We start from the raw sequence: 12908 nt of genomic DNA on the forward strand, positions 1-12908 counted from the left end.
GTCCACACGCATACATATATACATGATCGATCGATCCGCTTATTGGTTAGCACCATTGTTTCCCCTCTCTACACGCAGCTAGCTTCTACTCCTAGCAATAAGTTGGAAAGTTTGTGTGCTTGACTTCAGTTCACAAGAGAGCTAGCAATGGACCAGCAACATCAAGAGGAGTCATGTGTCCCCCCAGGGTTCAGGTTCCACCCCATAGAGGATGAACTGGTGGGGTACTACCTGGCCAAGAAGGTGGCCGCCCAGAAGATCGACCTCGACATCATCCCGAAGGTTGATCTCTACGGGATTGAGCCATGGAACCTGTAAGGTACCCCACAAATTTATCTATTTTTGGAAGCTAATCTTGTAATTTGTGCATAGATGGTGTTCTATCGAGTCGAGTTGGAACTTAACAATGGTGTTCGTGCAATTGTCGGTGGTGTAGAGAGGTGCGGCCGCGGCAGGGGAGGAGCGCGTCAGGCGGCGAAGGAGGAGCAGTGGTTGTCGGAATGGTACTTCTTCAGCTTCAAGGACCGCAAGTACCCCAACGGCACGGGCACCAACCACGCCACGGCGGCCGGGTTCTGGAAGGCCACCGGCCGCGACAAGCCAGTGACATCGTCGAGAAGCTGAGGGGTCATCGGCATGAGGAAGACGCTTGTGTTTTACAGGGGCCGCGCCCCCAATGGTAGAAAGACGGACTAGATCATCCACGAGTACCGTCTCGAGACCAGCGAGCACGCGCACACACATGTCAGTTCATCTTTTCCTGATCAGTTCTTTGTTTTCTTGTTGACAATTTGGCGCTGATGATGATGGTGACGGTGTGCAGGAGGAAGGTTGGGTGGTGTGCCGGGCGTTCCAGAAGCCCACCCCGAACCAGAGGCACTAGATCGGCAACGCGCCTTGGCGCGAGGGTGCCGGTCCAACCGATATGCCAAGCGATGGAAGATCAAACCGCATGATGCATCAGTAGGAAGCAAGTTTAGCTCATCTAAAACGTCAACAACTGATTTTCTGGTTCATGGGAAAGAATAAACATTCCAGAAGAGTAACATCATTGAGTTCAACAAAATCATGAGATTGTAAAAATTAATCCACCCCAGAAGTAGCGCAACATCAAGTTCAATGCAGTCATGAGATTACAAAAACAAATTAGCTCACATTAAGTTCAGTTATACGAGTAGGAACATAAGAGAGCAAAAGCTACCACAACGGCAATGGAGGCGATAAAACTATGAAGTCATAGTTAGGCATAGATAGCTTGGTTCAACTGCCTCCATGAGTGCTATTCCATTATGATGACCACATAATGGTTTTGTATAGAAAATGCACTTGTGATTTCCCTCTAAAACGTATGTACAGTGAGCGATGGTTCCCCCTTCTAATCTTGAAGGCGATCGCCTTCGCCAACGGATGGATCAAGGTGCCCCTCATCTGCTGAGCTCCGGTCGAGCTCTCCTCGGTCCCCTTCCAGCGAGAGACACGACTTGCTTCCATTCTATAGAGATTGCTGTAAAGCTGTATGTAATTCATTTATTCAGAGATCTTTATATAGTGGAGTCACCAGCTGCTCTGCATTCATGACTGCATCTGGTTCTGTATTAAACTAAAGGCCCTGGCATTTGTTAAGGTTGTGAGAAGCTCCCACAGTTCAAGATCAATCAATCAAGAATTTGGGTGAAAGCTAAATGGCATCGGTACCAGCAACTACAAATTTCAACCAAGTAGGCAAGAATCTACACATAAGATGTCACAGATATAGCAATTTTCCTCAATTGCTTCATTTGTAATAGAACACAAGAGGTTTGCAGATATATAACTCTGGCCAGTTATGATGAATAGATGTACATTAGATGCTTTAAGGTCCATGTTTTTCTGGTTGGAGCACCGAATGCTCACAGAATGATAGAAAGAAGAGAAAAATGCATGGTATCTTTATTTCTTATCTTCTAGGTCTAATTGACAGTTCAGTGATTGTTGCCAAACCGTACCAGTAACTATTCTACTTACCAAGTACATAACCTTCTAGTATCTCTCTAATGTTGTACTTTGCTACTCGAAAGGTCAAAAGAACAAGGGAATCAAACTACAAGTAAACATACCTCTCCTAGCGATAGAAATATACTATCAAATCTAAGGGTGTACTACATTTGAAAGCATAGTTTCATGATAAGAGAAGTGAAAAAAATGAAAGAAATATATGTAAAGAAAATTGAGTATACCTTCCCCTGAAGGTATCCATCTCCCTGAAATTAGTCCCAAAGAGTTGGTTCAATATGGTACTCTTTCCTGCTCAAAATAGGAATATGATTAATCTTATGTCAACTAAATTCTGAAGTACGTACTGTCGATTTGTGATAAAGGGCAGGAAGTCCACAACTCACACTTATCATCCAAGAATACATGTTTAAGTTTAGTATTATACTATCAGTGAAATGACGAAAATATGCATTTTCCAGTTAAAATGTGAGAGAAGACTAACAAATAACCCCCAGGAGAAAGGATATACAGTGCCATTATAATTAATTATTCATCAGTGGACTCTGATTCTTAGATGTCACTCGTGTTAGCAAGTGAAGGGCTTCAAAAAAGATATGCACGGACACACTACTTTTACAATAAACACATGCCACCAAGTTGGGGTTGCAAGGATCAATGTAAATGTAGCATTAATCACCAAAAACAAATTTAGCACCAACAATGTATGAAGTCTGTCCAAAACCATGATATACTTGTAGGCAAAAATAGTGCGGCTGCGGTCGATCCACATCCAGCTGCAAATATAACCAGTGTGCCTCACTATAGAAACGGTGAGTGTAGAATTTTGTCATTGACATTAGAAGTTAAAAGAAAAGGACCGCATCCAGAAACAAAATCACCATAATTGTTGAATAAAGAGTTGAGGAAATCTGCAAAAACATGATTCTCGCTTGATTATAAACCTACTTCTAGTAATGTGATTCCAGTCTATAAATACTATGGATTTACTGAAAGTTCTAAGCCTCTAACTATTATTTACAAAGTTACCACCTGATTATCAGTTTGGACAAAGTTGCATGATGAATACATATCAAACAAATACTCCTACTCCTAGATTGTCACATGACCTGTTATTAAAGGTGAAGTGTGTATACCAGAGAAAAATCATGTAAAAACATTTAACCCATACAAGAAGCAACATAAACTTACATTGTTTTGTGTTTTAACCTGATTGAGTGAATAAAAAAAAACACTGTATGCCTCTGTCTTTTAGCAGCCTCTGCAATTCATCAAAACTGCACCAATATAAAAAGTAAGAATAGCAGTGTAACATGGTTCTATATTCCAAAGAAGTATGCATCACGATCACCATACAATTGTGTATAAACAAACACTATGCAACAACAAAAACAGTAAGCATTTGGAAATAAGATACATGGCACACACATGCATAATTACTGCGTCTGAATTATCAAGAAATACTATGCAACTACACACATAGTAAACATTTGGAAATTAGAAATACAACAAACCCATGCATAAATGATGTATATGAATTCTCGACCTTACAGTACTTGGTATGCCCTCTATACATTTGCTTTCTACTCATCAGCAATTCACATATAATTAGCCTCTAGTATCAACCTACAAAATCAGTCTACGTGGCTGACGGCGCTGATCATCTGGTTTTACTTTTAAAATAGAACTGAAGATTTTTTTCGTCCTTGCAATTTGTAAAAACTACATTATTGCGATCACTTTCTAAAAAATAGCGTATGCAGAAGTGAAAATGAATCATGACTAACTATTGGCATATAGCGAGACACTGGCACATGACTGAATCATCCGACTCTGTTCAGCGATTATTTGCCACACTTTCTCATTAGTCATTACTAACACAACCTAAACAGCACATGCAGAGATGATGTTGCCGGTGCAAGAAAAAAGCGAATCAAATTTGCATTTATCCTGCAACAGTGTTATAAACTACACATATTTGTCTTGCCAACAACAATAAGCAATAACAGCAAAAATGCAATTCGTTTAGGGGAACAATGCAATGCAAATTTAATGGCCTGATTAACATTTATAATATGATAAATCGTGCAACAATAGTTATGGGACGACACTCAGCTCCATAAGATGATGAGACTAATGGTTTTCTTATGTTTCTCTCCATGATGGTGATGATGATGATGATGAAGAAGAAGAAGAAGAACACACCTCTTACTCTCTTGCATATGACCTCCTTGCAAGAATCATTGAAGAGCCCGAGAAGCTCGTCGACAGCGGGGGAAACGGGTGGCGCGGCATCGAGCAGGGGCGGCGACGACAGCCAGACCACCTCGAGCACCACAGTCCAGAAGCCAAGAGCATGAGCAGACCAAAATCAGAATGGATTAACCAGGAAACCCTAGACAAATCTCTAAAATACAACAAAGCCCTTGATGAGCACATGCACATCACAAAGATAAAGACAAACAAGGGAGCAAATAATCACCTCAGCCATCTTAGAAGCCCACTCGGTGTGCTCCCTCTCCGGTCGACCCGCAAGACAGCCCCAACGCCACACCACCGTCCCAACCATGAAACAAACAGAGAAGGAAGATGGTAAAAAACAAGCGAAATAAAATATAGGAACGATGAGCGAAATGAAAGCCACATGAAGAACGGTTCCTGCTCGGAGTTTCCTTTTGTTAACATGGTTCTTGACAATGATGGGAGGCACAAATGACATAATGATTTGGATAGATTGGTCAAGGGTAGTGAGGGCCAATGAAAGAGTGTTATTACAATACTTAGTTTACAATTCAATTGCAAGTTGCAACTGGAAATGTGCAATCCTATGTCTTACACTATAAAACATTCCACTTTGCTTCTCATTTAGTTTTGTGTTTACAGTGACACTAATTGTGCTCCCTGCTCGTACCAGATGAATATATGCAAAATAGTTGTCTGTGGCGGTTTTTGTTTTGGTTTACACAAGCAATAAAGAGCAATTAGACATGACACTTCTTTCCCAGCCTTGATTATTTGCTTCCTGTGCATGCCTTATAGTATTAAATATTAAATACATGGTTCATCAGGGGCATATAGATAGATGTGTTCGTCAGGCATGTCCTAAATGAAACGGAGCAATATTGGATATAAACAGCAAATATAAAAAAATACTCAGCTCCAATACAAACATTAACCAGCCTAAAGACGATGTTATTAGAAACAGGACACTGTGGTTTCTGCTGGTTTATCAACAAATTAAAACAAGCCATTCAACAGACAACTTGCTGGGAGCGAGTCTTTCTAGCATAACAATGTGCAACTTACTCTTAACCAGATGAAATCAAGGTCCAACAACAAACAATAAAAGATCAAGAACAACTTTTATGCAATAAAGATATGAGAGAGAAGAAATCTTTACATAAGACAACTATAAACACTCGAGCACAAATAAGCAACACCTTTAAATACAAATAAAAGGGGTTAAGGGTTCATTGCATAGTGGGCTCAGATTCACCTTTCCTCGATCATATAACCTATCCCCGTCATCTCTTATCACCAGATCAATCTGTTTATACAATGGAGCTGCCCTGGTTATCACTCAACAAGAATGACCATCCAAGGACAGATCAATAGGTATCACAGGATCAAGAAGGATTCTAGAGACAAGAGGGAGGATCCAACTTGATACCCACAGGTGCCTTGATTGCTCAAAAGCATACTTATTTCAGCCACGGTTAATCATCATTGCCCTAGCACGAACACCATTGATCAATTTAGCAAATCCAGGAGCATAGCTACAGGACCAGGGAACCCACATGTAACCCAGAGCATCGCACGAGCTCCTATGATAGCAACTGAACATGAACAGCAGCCTGCAAACCCTAGAATAGCATGGATCCACTACTACAGATCTCAAGTAGGAACCAATGCATGAGTAGGGCATAGAGCAACAACCATACGAGCACCACATGAACATAGCCACGACCTTGTCCCATACAGTAGCTGAAGCAGAGGAGCAGAAGGAAGATCGAGCTCACCAAGGGTGGTTGTAGCCGAGGAGAGAGGCGGCTAGGTCATCTCCACGAGAGCGGGGACGCAATTTATACGCGCAAGCATGAAATGACGAAAATGCCCCCGGCGGGGCAGGCTATTTACATGCGGTGGCACGGTCGAGGTGAAACTATTCATTCCTACAGTACCAGGATCTGATCCAACGAGCGAGGTCGTTCTAGGGGTTGATCTGACGGCCCAGATCGCATCAAGCAGCCAGATCCAACGGCCAGGAATCCAAATCGCTGAGGAGGCTTGTAGGAACATCCTTCTCTACTTTCTGGATGGATTCTCGATAAATAAGCAACACCTTTAAATACAAATAAAGAGGGTTCAGGGTTCATTGCATAGTGCGCTCAGATTCGCCTTTCCTCGATCATATAGCCTACCCCGTCATCTCTTATTACCAGATCAATCTGTTTATACAAGGTAGCTACCCTGGTTATCACTCAACAAGAATGACCATCCAAGGGCAGAACAACAAGTATCACATGATCAAAAAGGATTCTAGAGACAAGAGGGAGGATCCAACTTGATACCCACCGATGCCTCGATTGCTCAAAGGCACACTTATTTCAGCCAATGTTAATCATCATCGCCCTAGCACTAACACCACTGGTCAATTTAGCAAATCCAGGAGCATAGCTATACGACATCCACATGTAAACCAAATCATCACAGGAGCTCCTATGATAGAAACCAAACATGAACAACATCCTGCAAACCCTAGAATAGCATGCATCCACAACTACAGAGCTCAGGTAGGGACCGATGCATGGGTAGGGCATAGAGCATCAACCAGACAAGCACCACATCAATATAGCCACGACCATGTCTAATATAGTAGCCGAAGCAGATGAGCAGGAGGAAGATGGAGCTCACCGAGGGAGGTTGTAGCTGAGGCAGTACTCAGTGGGCACCGGGGTTGCGCCTGAATGCCGTCCAACCTGCAAGGAACCGCTTCCTACACCGCACATCCACCACGCGACCACGTCGGAGTTGCGCCTTACACCGTCCCGCCGACGAGCACGAACGCCATGGTCACATAATTCTCCTTGAAAACCACATACATATGCACACATGCTCTCATCTATTAGTATAGTTATACGTAGAAATTGCTAGTTGCTTCAAACCAAAAAAACTTAATTCATGCATTCATTGCCCTTTTTCACACAGAATAATGCATCAAATCCTATGACTCGGAAGTTGTTGATCATAGCAGGCCATGTCGCTCATCTTGACACCAACGTGTGTTGTTAATGAGACCAAAAACTATATTAAACGACAATGGCCAAAATCAGGTACATGTTGGTAACAGCAAATAACATGATTGGTAAGCTACATCAGTAAAATAACCACAGAATATTCTGTTGCACGCTACCATGTATTTCTGAATCACAATGAGTTCACAAATTTTGTGCACAGGAGATGGCAAAGGAGCATCCACTTGTTTTCAGTTACTTATGAGTGGAACCACTGGCTTCTTCAACAACCGGGAATCATAATGGTAGCAAATCAGCAGCAAACCAAGCAGCTGCACTACAACTACACCTGCTTATACATCATTAAAACCTGACAACCAGGTGTTGTATATCTGACTACACCCCACTTAAAACCTGACAACTACGCTTTATTAAACACAACAACCATGTATTTATAAAAAAATGGCAACCACCCCCTTGTCGTGGATAGCAAAGTATATTCACGACAACTACGGGTTTATAAACATGGCAAGGTCATATGAAAAAACACATGAAAACAAGGTATGATTAATCTGACAACCACTCAATGGTTAATATGGTCAAAACAGTAAAAAAACATGGCAACTGCTGACATGGACTATCAAATTAAATCCCCCCTTGCACTGAAATACACTCCTAAGAAATAAAAAATGGTAGTTATATTCGAAACAATTATGGTTGTGTCTAGAGGAAACATCACAAAAAAAATCTCACTAAAACAGAAAAGGTTGGCAGTTGTGTAGTCAGCACACACCTTATTGTCTGTCTGCCTGCCCCTTGCATCCGGATCCAGCTTTCTTCCTGCTTGGCATATCGACACCCCCTCCCCTGTTTAAGAAAACACACAGAGGAGGAAGAAACACACCATGAGAGAGGAAGAGAGGGCACTTCTCACATAACCAATATGCAATTCAGGGTAGCTTCTACCCAAGGATCAAATGCATTCATTTTGTTCAGGAAAAAGCTACTGATGTTGCCTGGAAAAAAACAAGGTAACTATTGGCAGGAATAAGATAAGCTTGACACTACAGATAAACTACAAGACCGAGGATTCTCATGATGATAAAAATACGTTGAGATGCAGAGAAAAGGAGACAGGAAGCAGCAATGATGACACAAATAAACATATGCCATTCACATGACTGTAAACACCAAACCGGTGACTACATCTAGTTTATCAATCAACTGGAAAAAATAAAAGTAGCAGCATCATCTCTAATCAGCAAAAAAAACTCCTAGTTCACCGTCAGACAACTGGAAAATAAAAGGCATCAGCATAGACTTGTATAGATAAACATCAGCAACGGCATAGAAGGCGAGGACAAGCATGCATAGATAGACAGTAGCAGCAACCTAAAACTTGCTCATAGCCTCTGAACTGAATAAGTCAGGCGGCAACATAAAGCCTGAAATCTGCATATGGAAGAAAACAACAAGCCTAAGCCACCGTCGCCACCTTCCCTGGGGTACGGCCCCTCCCACGAGCCCATGAACAGAAACAAACTCTAGCTCGCCCCCATGCACCTAGGCACGCCCCGCTGTGGTCACCACGCTGTACGGAAGCATCACCATGCTCTCCTACGTCCTGTACATCAACGCCCCTCCCTTCGCCACAGGCCGGCCGTGAACCATCCGCCCCATCAAAAGCGCCTACACCTCTCTAGTCGGCACAGTCCGCCTGACCCGCCATGGCGTGGTTCCCCCTACAAACCCCCCACCGCTCCACCACATGGCATCGATCTGCAACCGCCGCTCGCTCCCTGCTGAACCACGAGAGAGGGAAAAAGTGTGCGAGGTACAAACAATGCATCAGGGTGGACTCACCGGAGTTGCCTGCACGCCTGCAACGGATGGGGTCCAGGAGGGAGTTGCCGCCCGTGCCCTTTCTTGAATCCGGTGAACCCGAGGCAGATTGATGATGATGAACAACACCTCTTTCGTGTTGATGTCGGCGGTCCAATCGCGCCGGGCAACGAGCAGGCGGCTGCCGGAGGCGAGGTCGACCTCCACAACCGAAACCCTAGCAGGGGGAAATTGATGGGGGCGACCACAGGAGTCGAGGAAAAGTGGATCGACGCGGTGAAGCTAGTAGAGCTGCAGCCGCGTGTGTGCCGGGCGGCGACGGGGCGGCCGGAATCGGCCGGCGTCCCGGGCGGCGAGCAGTGGGGATCGAGCGAGTGGGCAGGAGGGGGGACGGGAGGAAGAGGAGAGGGGTTGCGTGAGTGCGGGGGAGAGCGGCTAGGTCATCTCCACAGGAGCGGGGACTCAATTTATACGCGCAAGCGTGAATTGATGAAAATGCCCCCGGCGGGGCAGGCTATTTACGTGCGGTGGCACGGTCGAGGTGAAACTATTCAGTCCAGCAGTAACTTTTTTTTATCCGACGGACGAGGTCGTTCCGGGGGTTGATCTGACGGCCCAGATCGCATCAAGCAGCCAGATCCAACGACCAGGAATCCAAATCGCTGAGGAGGCTTGTAGGAACATCCTTCTCTTATCTCTTGATTCTTACATCTTCCCGGCATACACCGCCGCTCCGGGCCTCGGGAGCTACTACGACGCGCAGCCATGGTTGCACGGCCAAGGCGACAGCCACCTCCATTTCCCGCAGATCACGGCCGACGCTGCCGGAGCCGGCGGCTTCGGCTTCCCCGGCCAGGGCGCCTATTACTCCTGTGACGACCTGCTGGAGTCGAAGTAGAGTCTCTTCAGCAACATCCCACAGCTAATCGAGAGCCCGCCGACTGCCACCGCCGTTGCCGGTTGCGACGACGCCGGCTACGATGTCCGGCAGCAGGGACAGGGACAGGCGGCGGGCGGCATCGACTGGGACTTCCTGGACAGCTTGATGTCCACGTCCTTCAGCTAATTCCCTGGTGAGTGCAACGCGCAGAACGAGAGGCCCTTGGTCTTCCACGTCCACTAGAAGTAGATCAGCGCAAATCGTAGCGAATGAACCCTTGGTATAGGTTAACTTGGCAAATTGTACATACATCAGCGTCGGTGCATGTGAGCGTGAGCTTCCATCGTGCCATGTACATTTCGTTCTTGACCCCTTGATTTGTTGGTTATGTTAATATGATGGAACTATTTTTTTTTGCGGGAATAACACTTGCATTACTCAATCGTAGTAGTTTTACAATCATCTCTGACTAACTCAAGGACCACCACTGGCCCAGACCCAATTCAGGTCATTATTCTATCATGAATTCTAGCAAAAGAAGCCAACCTTTCACCGGCTCTATTCTGAGAATGTGAAATGTGAGTAATACAAGAATTGCGCAAGCTTCTAGGATGTTTAATCTCTTGAACTAAGTGAGCATAGACTGATCTGTCAATATCCTTGCTTTGGATCAAGTTCACTGCGTTGACCGAGTACATCTCAATGAGGATAGGTAGATCACTCCTCTCTAAACCAATAGATTATCCCTCCTTACATGCGCATAGCTCCGCTCGTAAAGCATCCTGACAAGAATACAACTTCCTGCAAGCCGAGGAAATGACAGTTCCTGCGTCATTCTTGAGAATCATGCTCGCACCAGCTTCCCCATTCGACACATATGAACTGTCACTATTCAATTTGAACCAACTTTGCCCTGGGGCTCGCCAACCAGACACAATGACCGAAGATGGCACACTATTCATTCTTACAGTTTTATCAAGGGCAATGACCATCTTCCCTTTCCATGGATCAAGGTCTATATTCAGTTTTATACCCAATAATTGAATCCAAGTAACTCTGTAGAAACCGGACTGGGATCTCGAATGGTGGCACTGGTTTATGATGTATAACTTCATTTCAAACATACCAGACCACCCAGGAGGTCATTAACAACATACACCTAGACCAGTTGCCCTCCAAGAGGGCATACCATGAACGGGTGGAAATTGTCCTCCACTTCCCTCGCACATAATGGGCAAACACCAGAAGTTCCCAGCCAAATTATATGCTTTTTTGCCAAGTTGGCAAAGAGTTTATTACCATGCGTCAAGAAAAATTCCGTACTATTGGTGCTGCATCACTTGACCAAATAAATTTGCAGCATGAACGCGACTCTGAGGAGTTACTGCTGGAGGAGATTCCACTTCCTCTATGAAATTTTTCAAAAGCTAAGGTCATAAGAGCTTTGGACGGAAAACTGTTCGACCTTCCCCGAGCCCCAAGCCAGCACATCCCTCGAATTAGGTGATACCCGGATCTTCAATATTTCAGATACATCAGCAGGAACAAAGTACTTCATTGATAGTGCATAATCCCAGGAACCATTTTCATTTAACACTTGAGTAGAAATTAAATTAGTTTGTAAGAATGAGGCCTAGCTATCCAGTTATCCCTCTAGATCCGTATAATCTTACCATTACCCACTCTCCATACTAAACCATTTTTCAGTAATTCCTGGCCATGACATATTGTTTGCCACAAGGAAGAAGCGTTGCCGGTAAATACCGTATCCTATAGCTTCCCATTAGGGTAATATCTTACCATAAGAACTTGGGCACACAAACTTCTAGAAGATGAAATTAACCACCATGCTTGCCGAGCTAGCAAGGCTTGATTGAATAAACAGAAGTCCGAAAAACCTGTCCCTCCCTTTTCCTTTGGTTGCATAAGGCTATCCCAGTTCTTCCAATGAACTTTCCTTTTGCGGTGTGCATCACCCCTATAAAAGATTCATACAATCCTAGATAGATTGTCACACACTGGTAATGGTACCCTAAAACCCCCATAATGTGTGTAGGTAGTGCCTGAGCCACCGATTTGACAAGTACTTCACGAACTGGCTGAGCCACTAGGCCATCTCCTCACTCAATTATTCTCTTTGTCGTACTCATTTGAAAATTCTGAAAACGTCCTTTAGACATGCATCCCTCCAGGGTTGGAAGACCCAAATATTTTTCATCAAATGAAGAACTTTTGACACAAAGCGTACACCTCACTTGTTCCTTCTCTACTGCAGGAATGCCTAGCAGTAGTGGGAGCAAAAAGGCCATGGGCCAGACTCCAGGCCACAGGAATTATGGAGACCACATTAGGCTGGTCATAGTGGAGAGTAACTTAGACTAGTGTCATATGCATGACACTAGTCTAAGTTACTACCTCCGTAGTGCAAAGTAACATAGTAGTAGTGTCATAGTTGGCTTCATTTATTAGCTTGTAGACTCATCCTCTCTTGGGAAGCGCTACGTTACAGTAACATATTATGTTACTCTAAACACACCTCTCATCATTAAATACATGCCGCATAAGCAAACTTGTCTTGGACTGCGCGATGTTACTAGCTAAGTTACTCCCACTATGACCAGCCTTATGGAAACCATATTATCACATTCATAGAAACAGCGAAAGTACATTCAAGCATCAATCCTGGAGAGCACATTATGGCACTACACAAATAGTTGACAAACAAAAGTTCAGCTCCATCATAGCAACTTGCAATTAAGCTCAGCTCTGTGAAGAGTTGTCCTCGTCTCCCATCATCTTCTCGATCTTGGCTAGGGCGGACTTGGCAGTTTCGAAAACTCTCTCGTCAGACTCAACGGCTCCCCGCACTCTCTATAGCAGCTTTGCAGCTTCTAGTGGCTGCCCTCGCACTGATCGTGAGATTCTTCATCGCTCTTGGCGTATTGTAGAGCCTTCTGGGT

At 44.3% G+C, this 12908-nt stretch overlaps 1 pseudogene; it reads left to right on the forward strand.

Moving 5' to 3' along the window:
- The first annotated feature begins 147 nt into the window (after window positions 1–147).
- LOC125528425 (NAC domain-containing protein 30-like) lies at window positions 148–10146 on the forward strand (annotated as a pseudogene).
- The last annotated feature ends 2762 nt before the right edge of the window (window positions 10147–12908 follow it).

This window comes from Triticum urartu, chromosome 2A (genome assembly GCF_056163025.1).
Source record: "Triticum urartu cultivar PI428250 chromosome 2A, HENAU_Tu73, whole genome shotgun sequence".
NCBI classification, from domain to species: domain Eukaryota; kingdom Viridiplantae; phylum Streptophyta; class Magnoliopsida; order Poales; family Poaceae; genus Triticum; species Triticum urartu.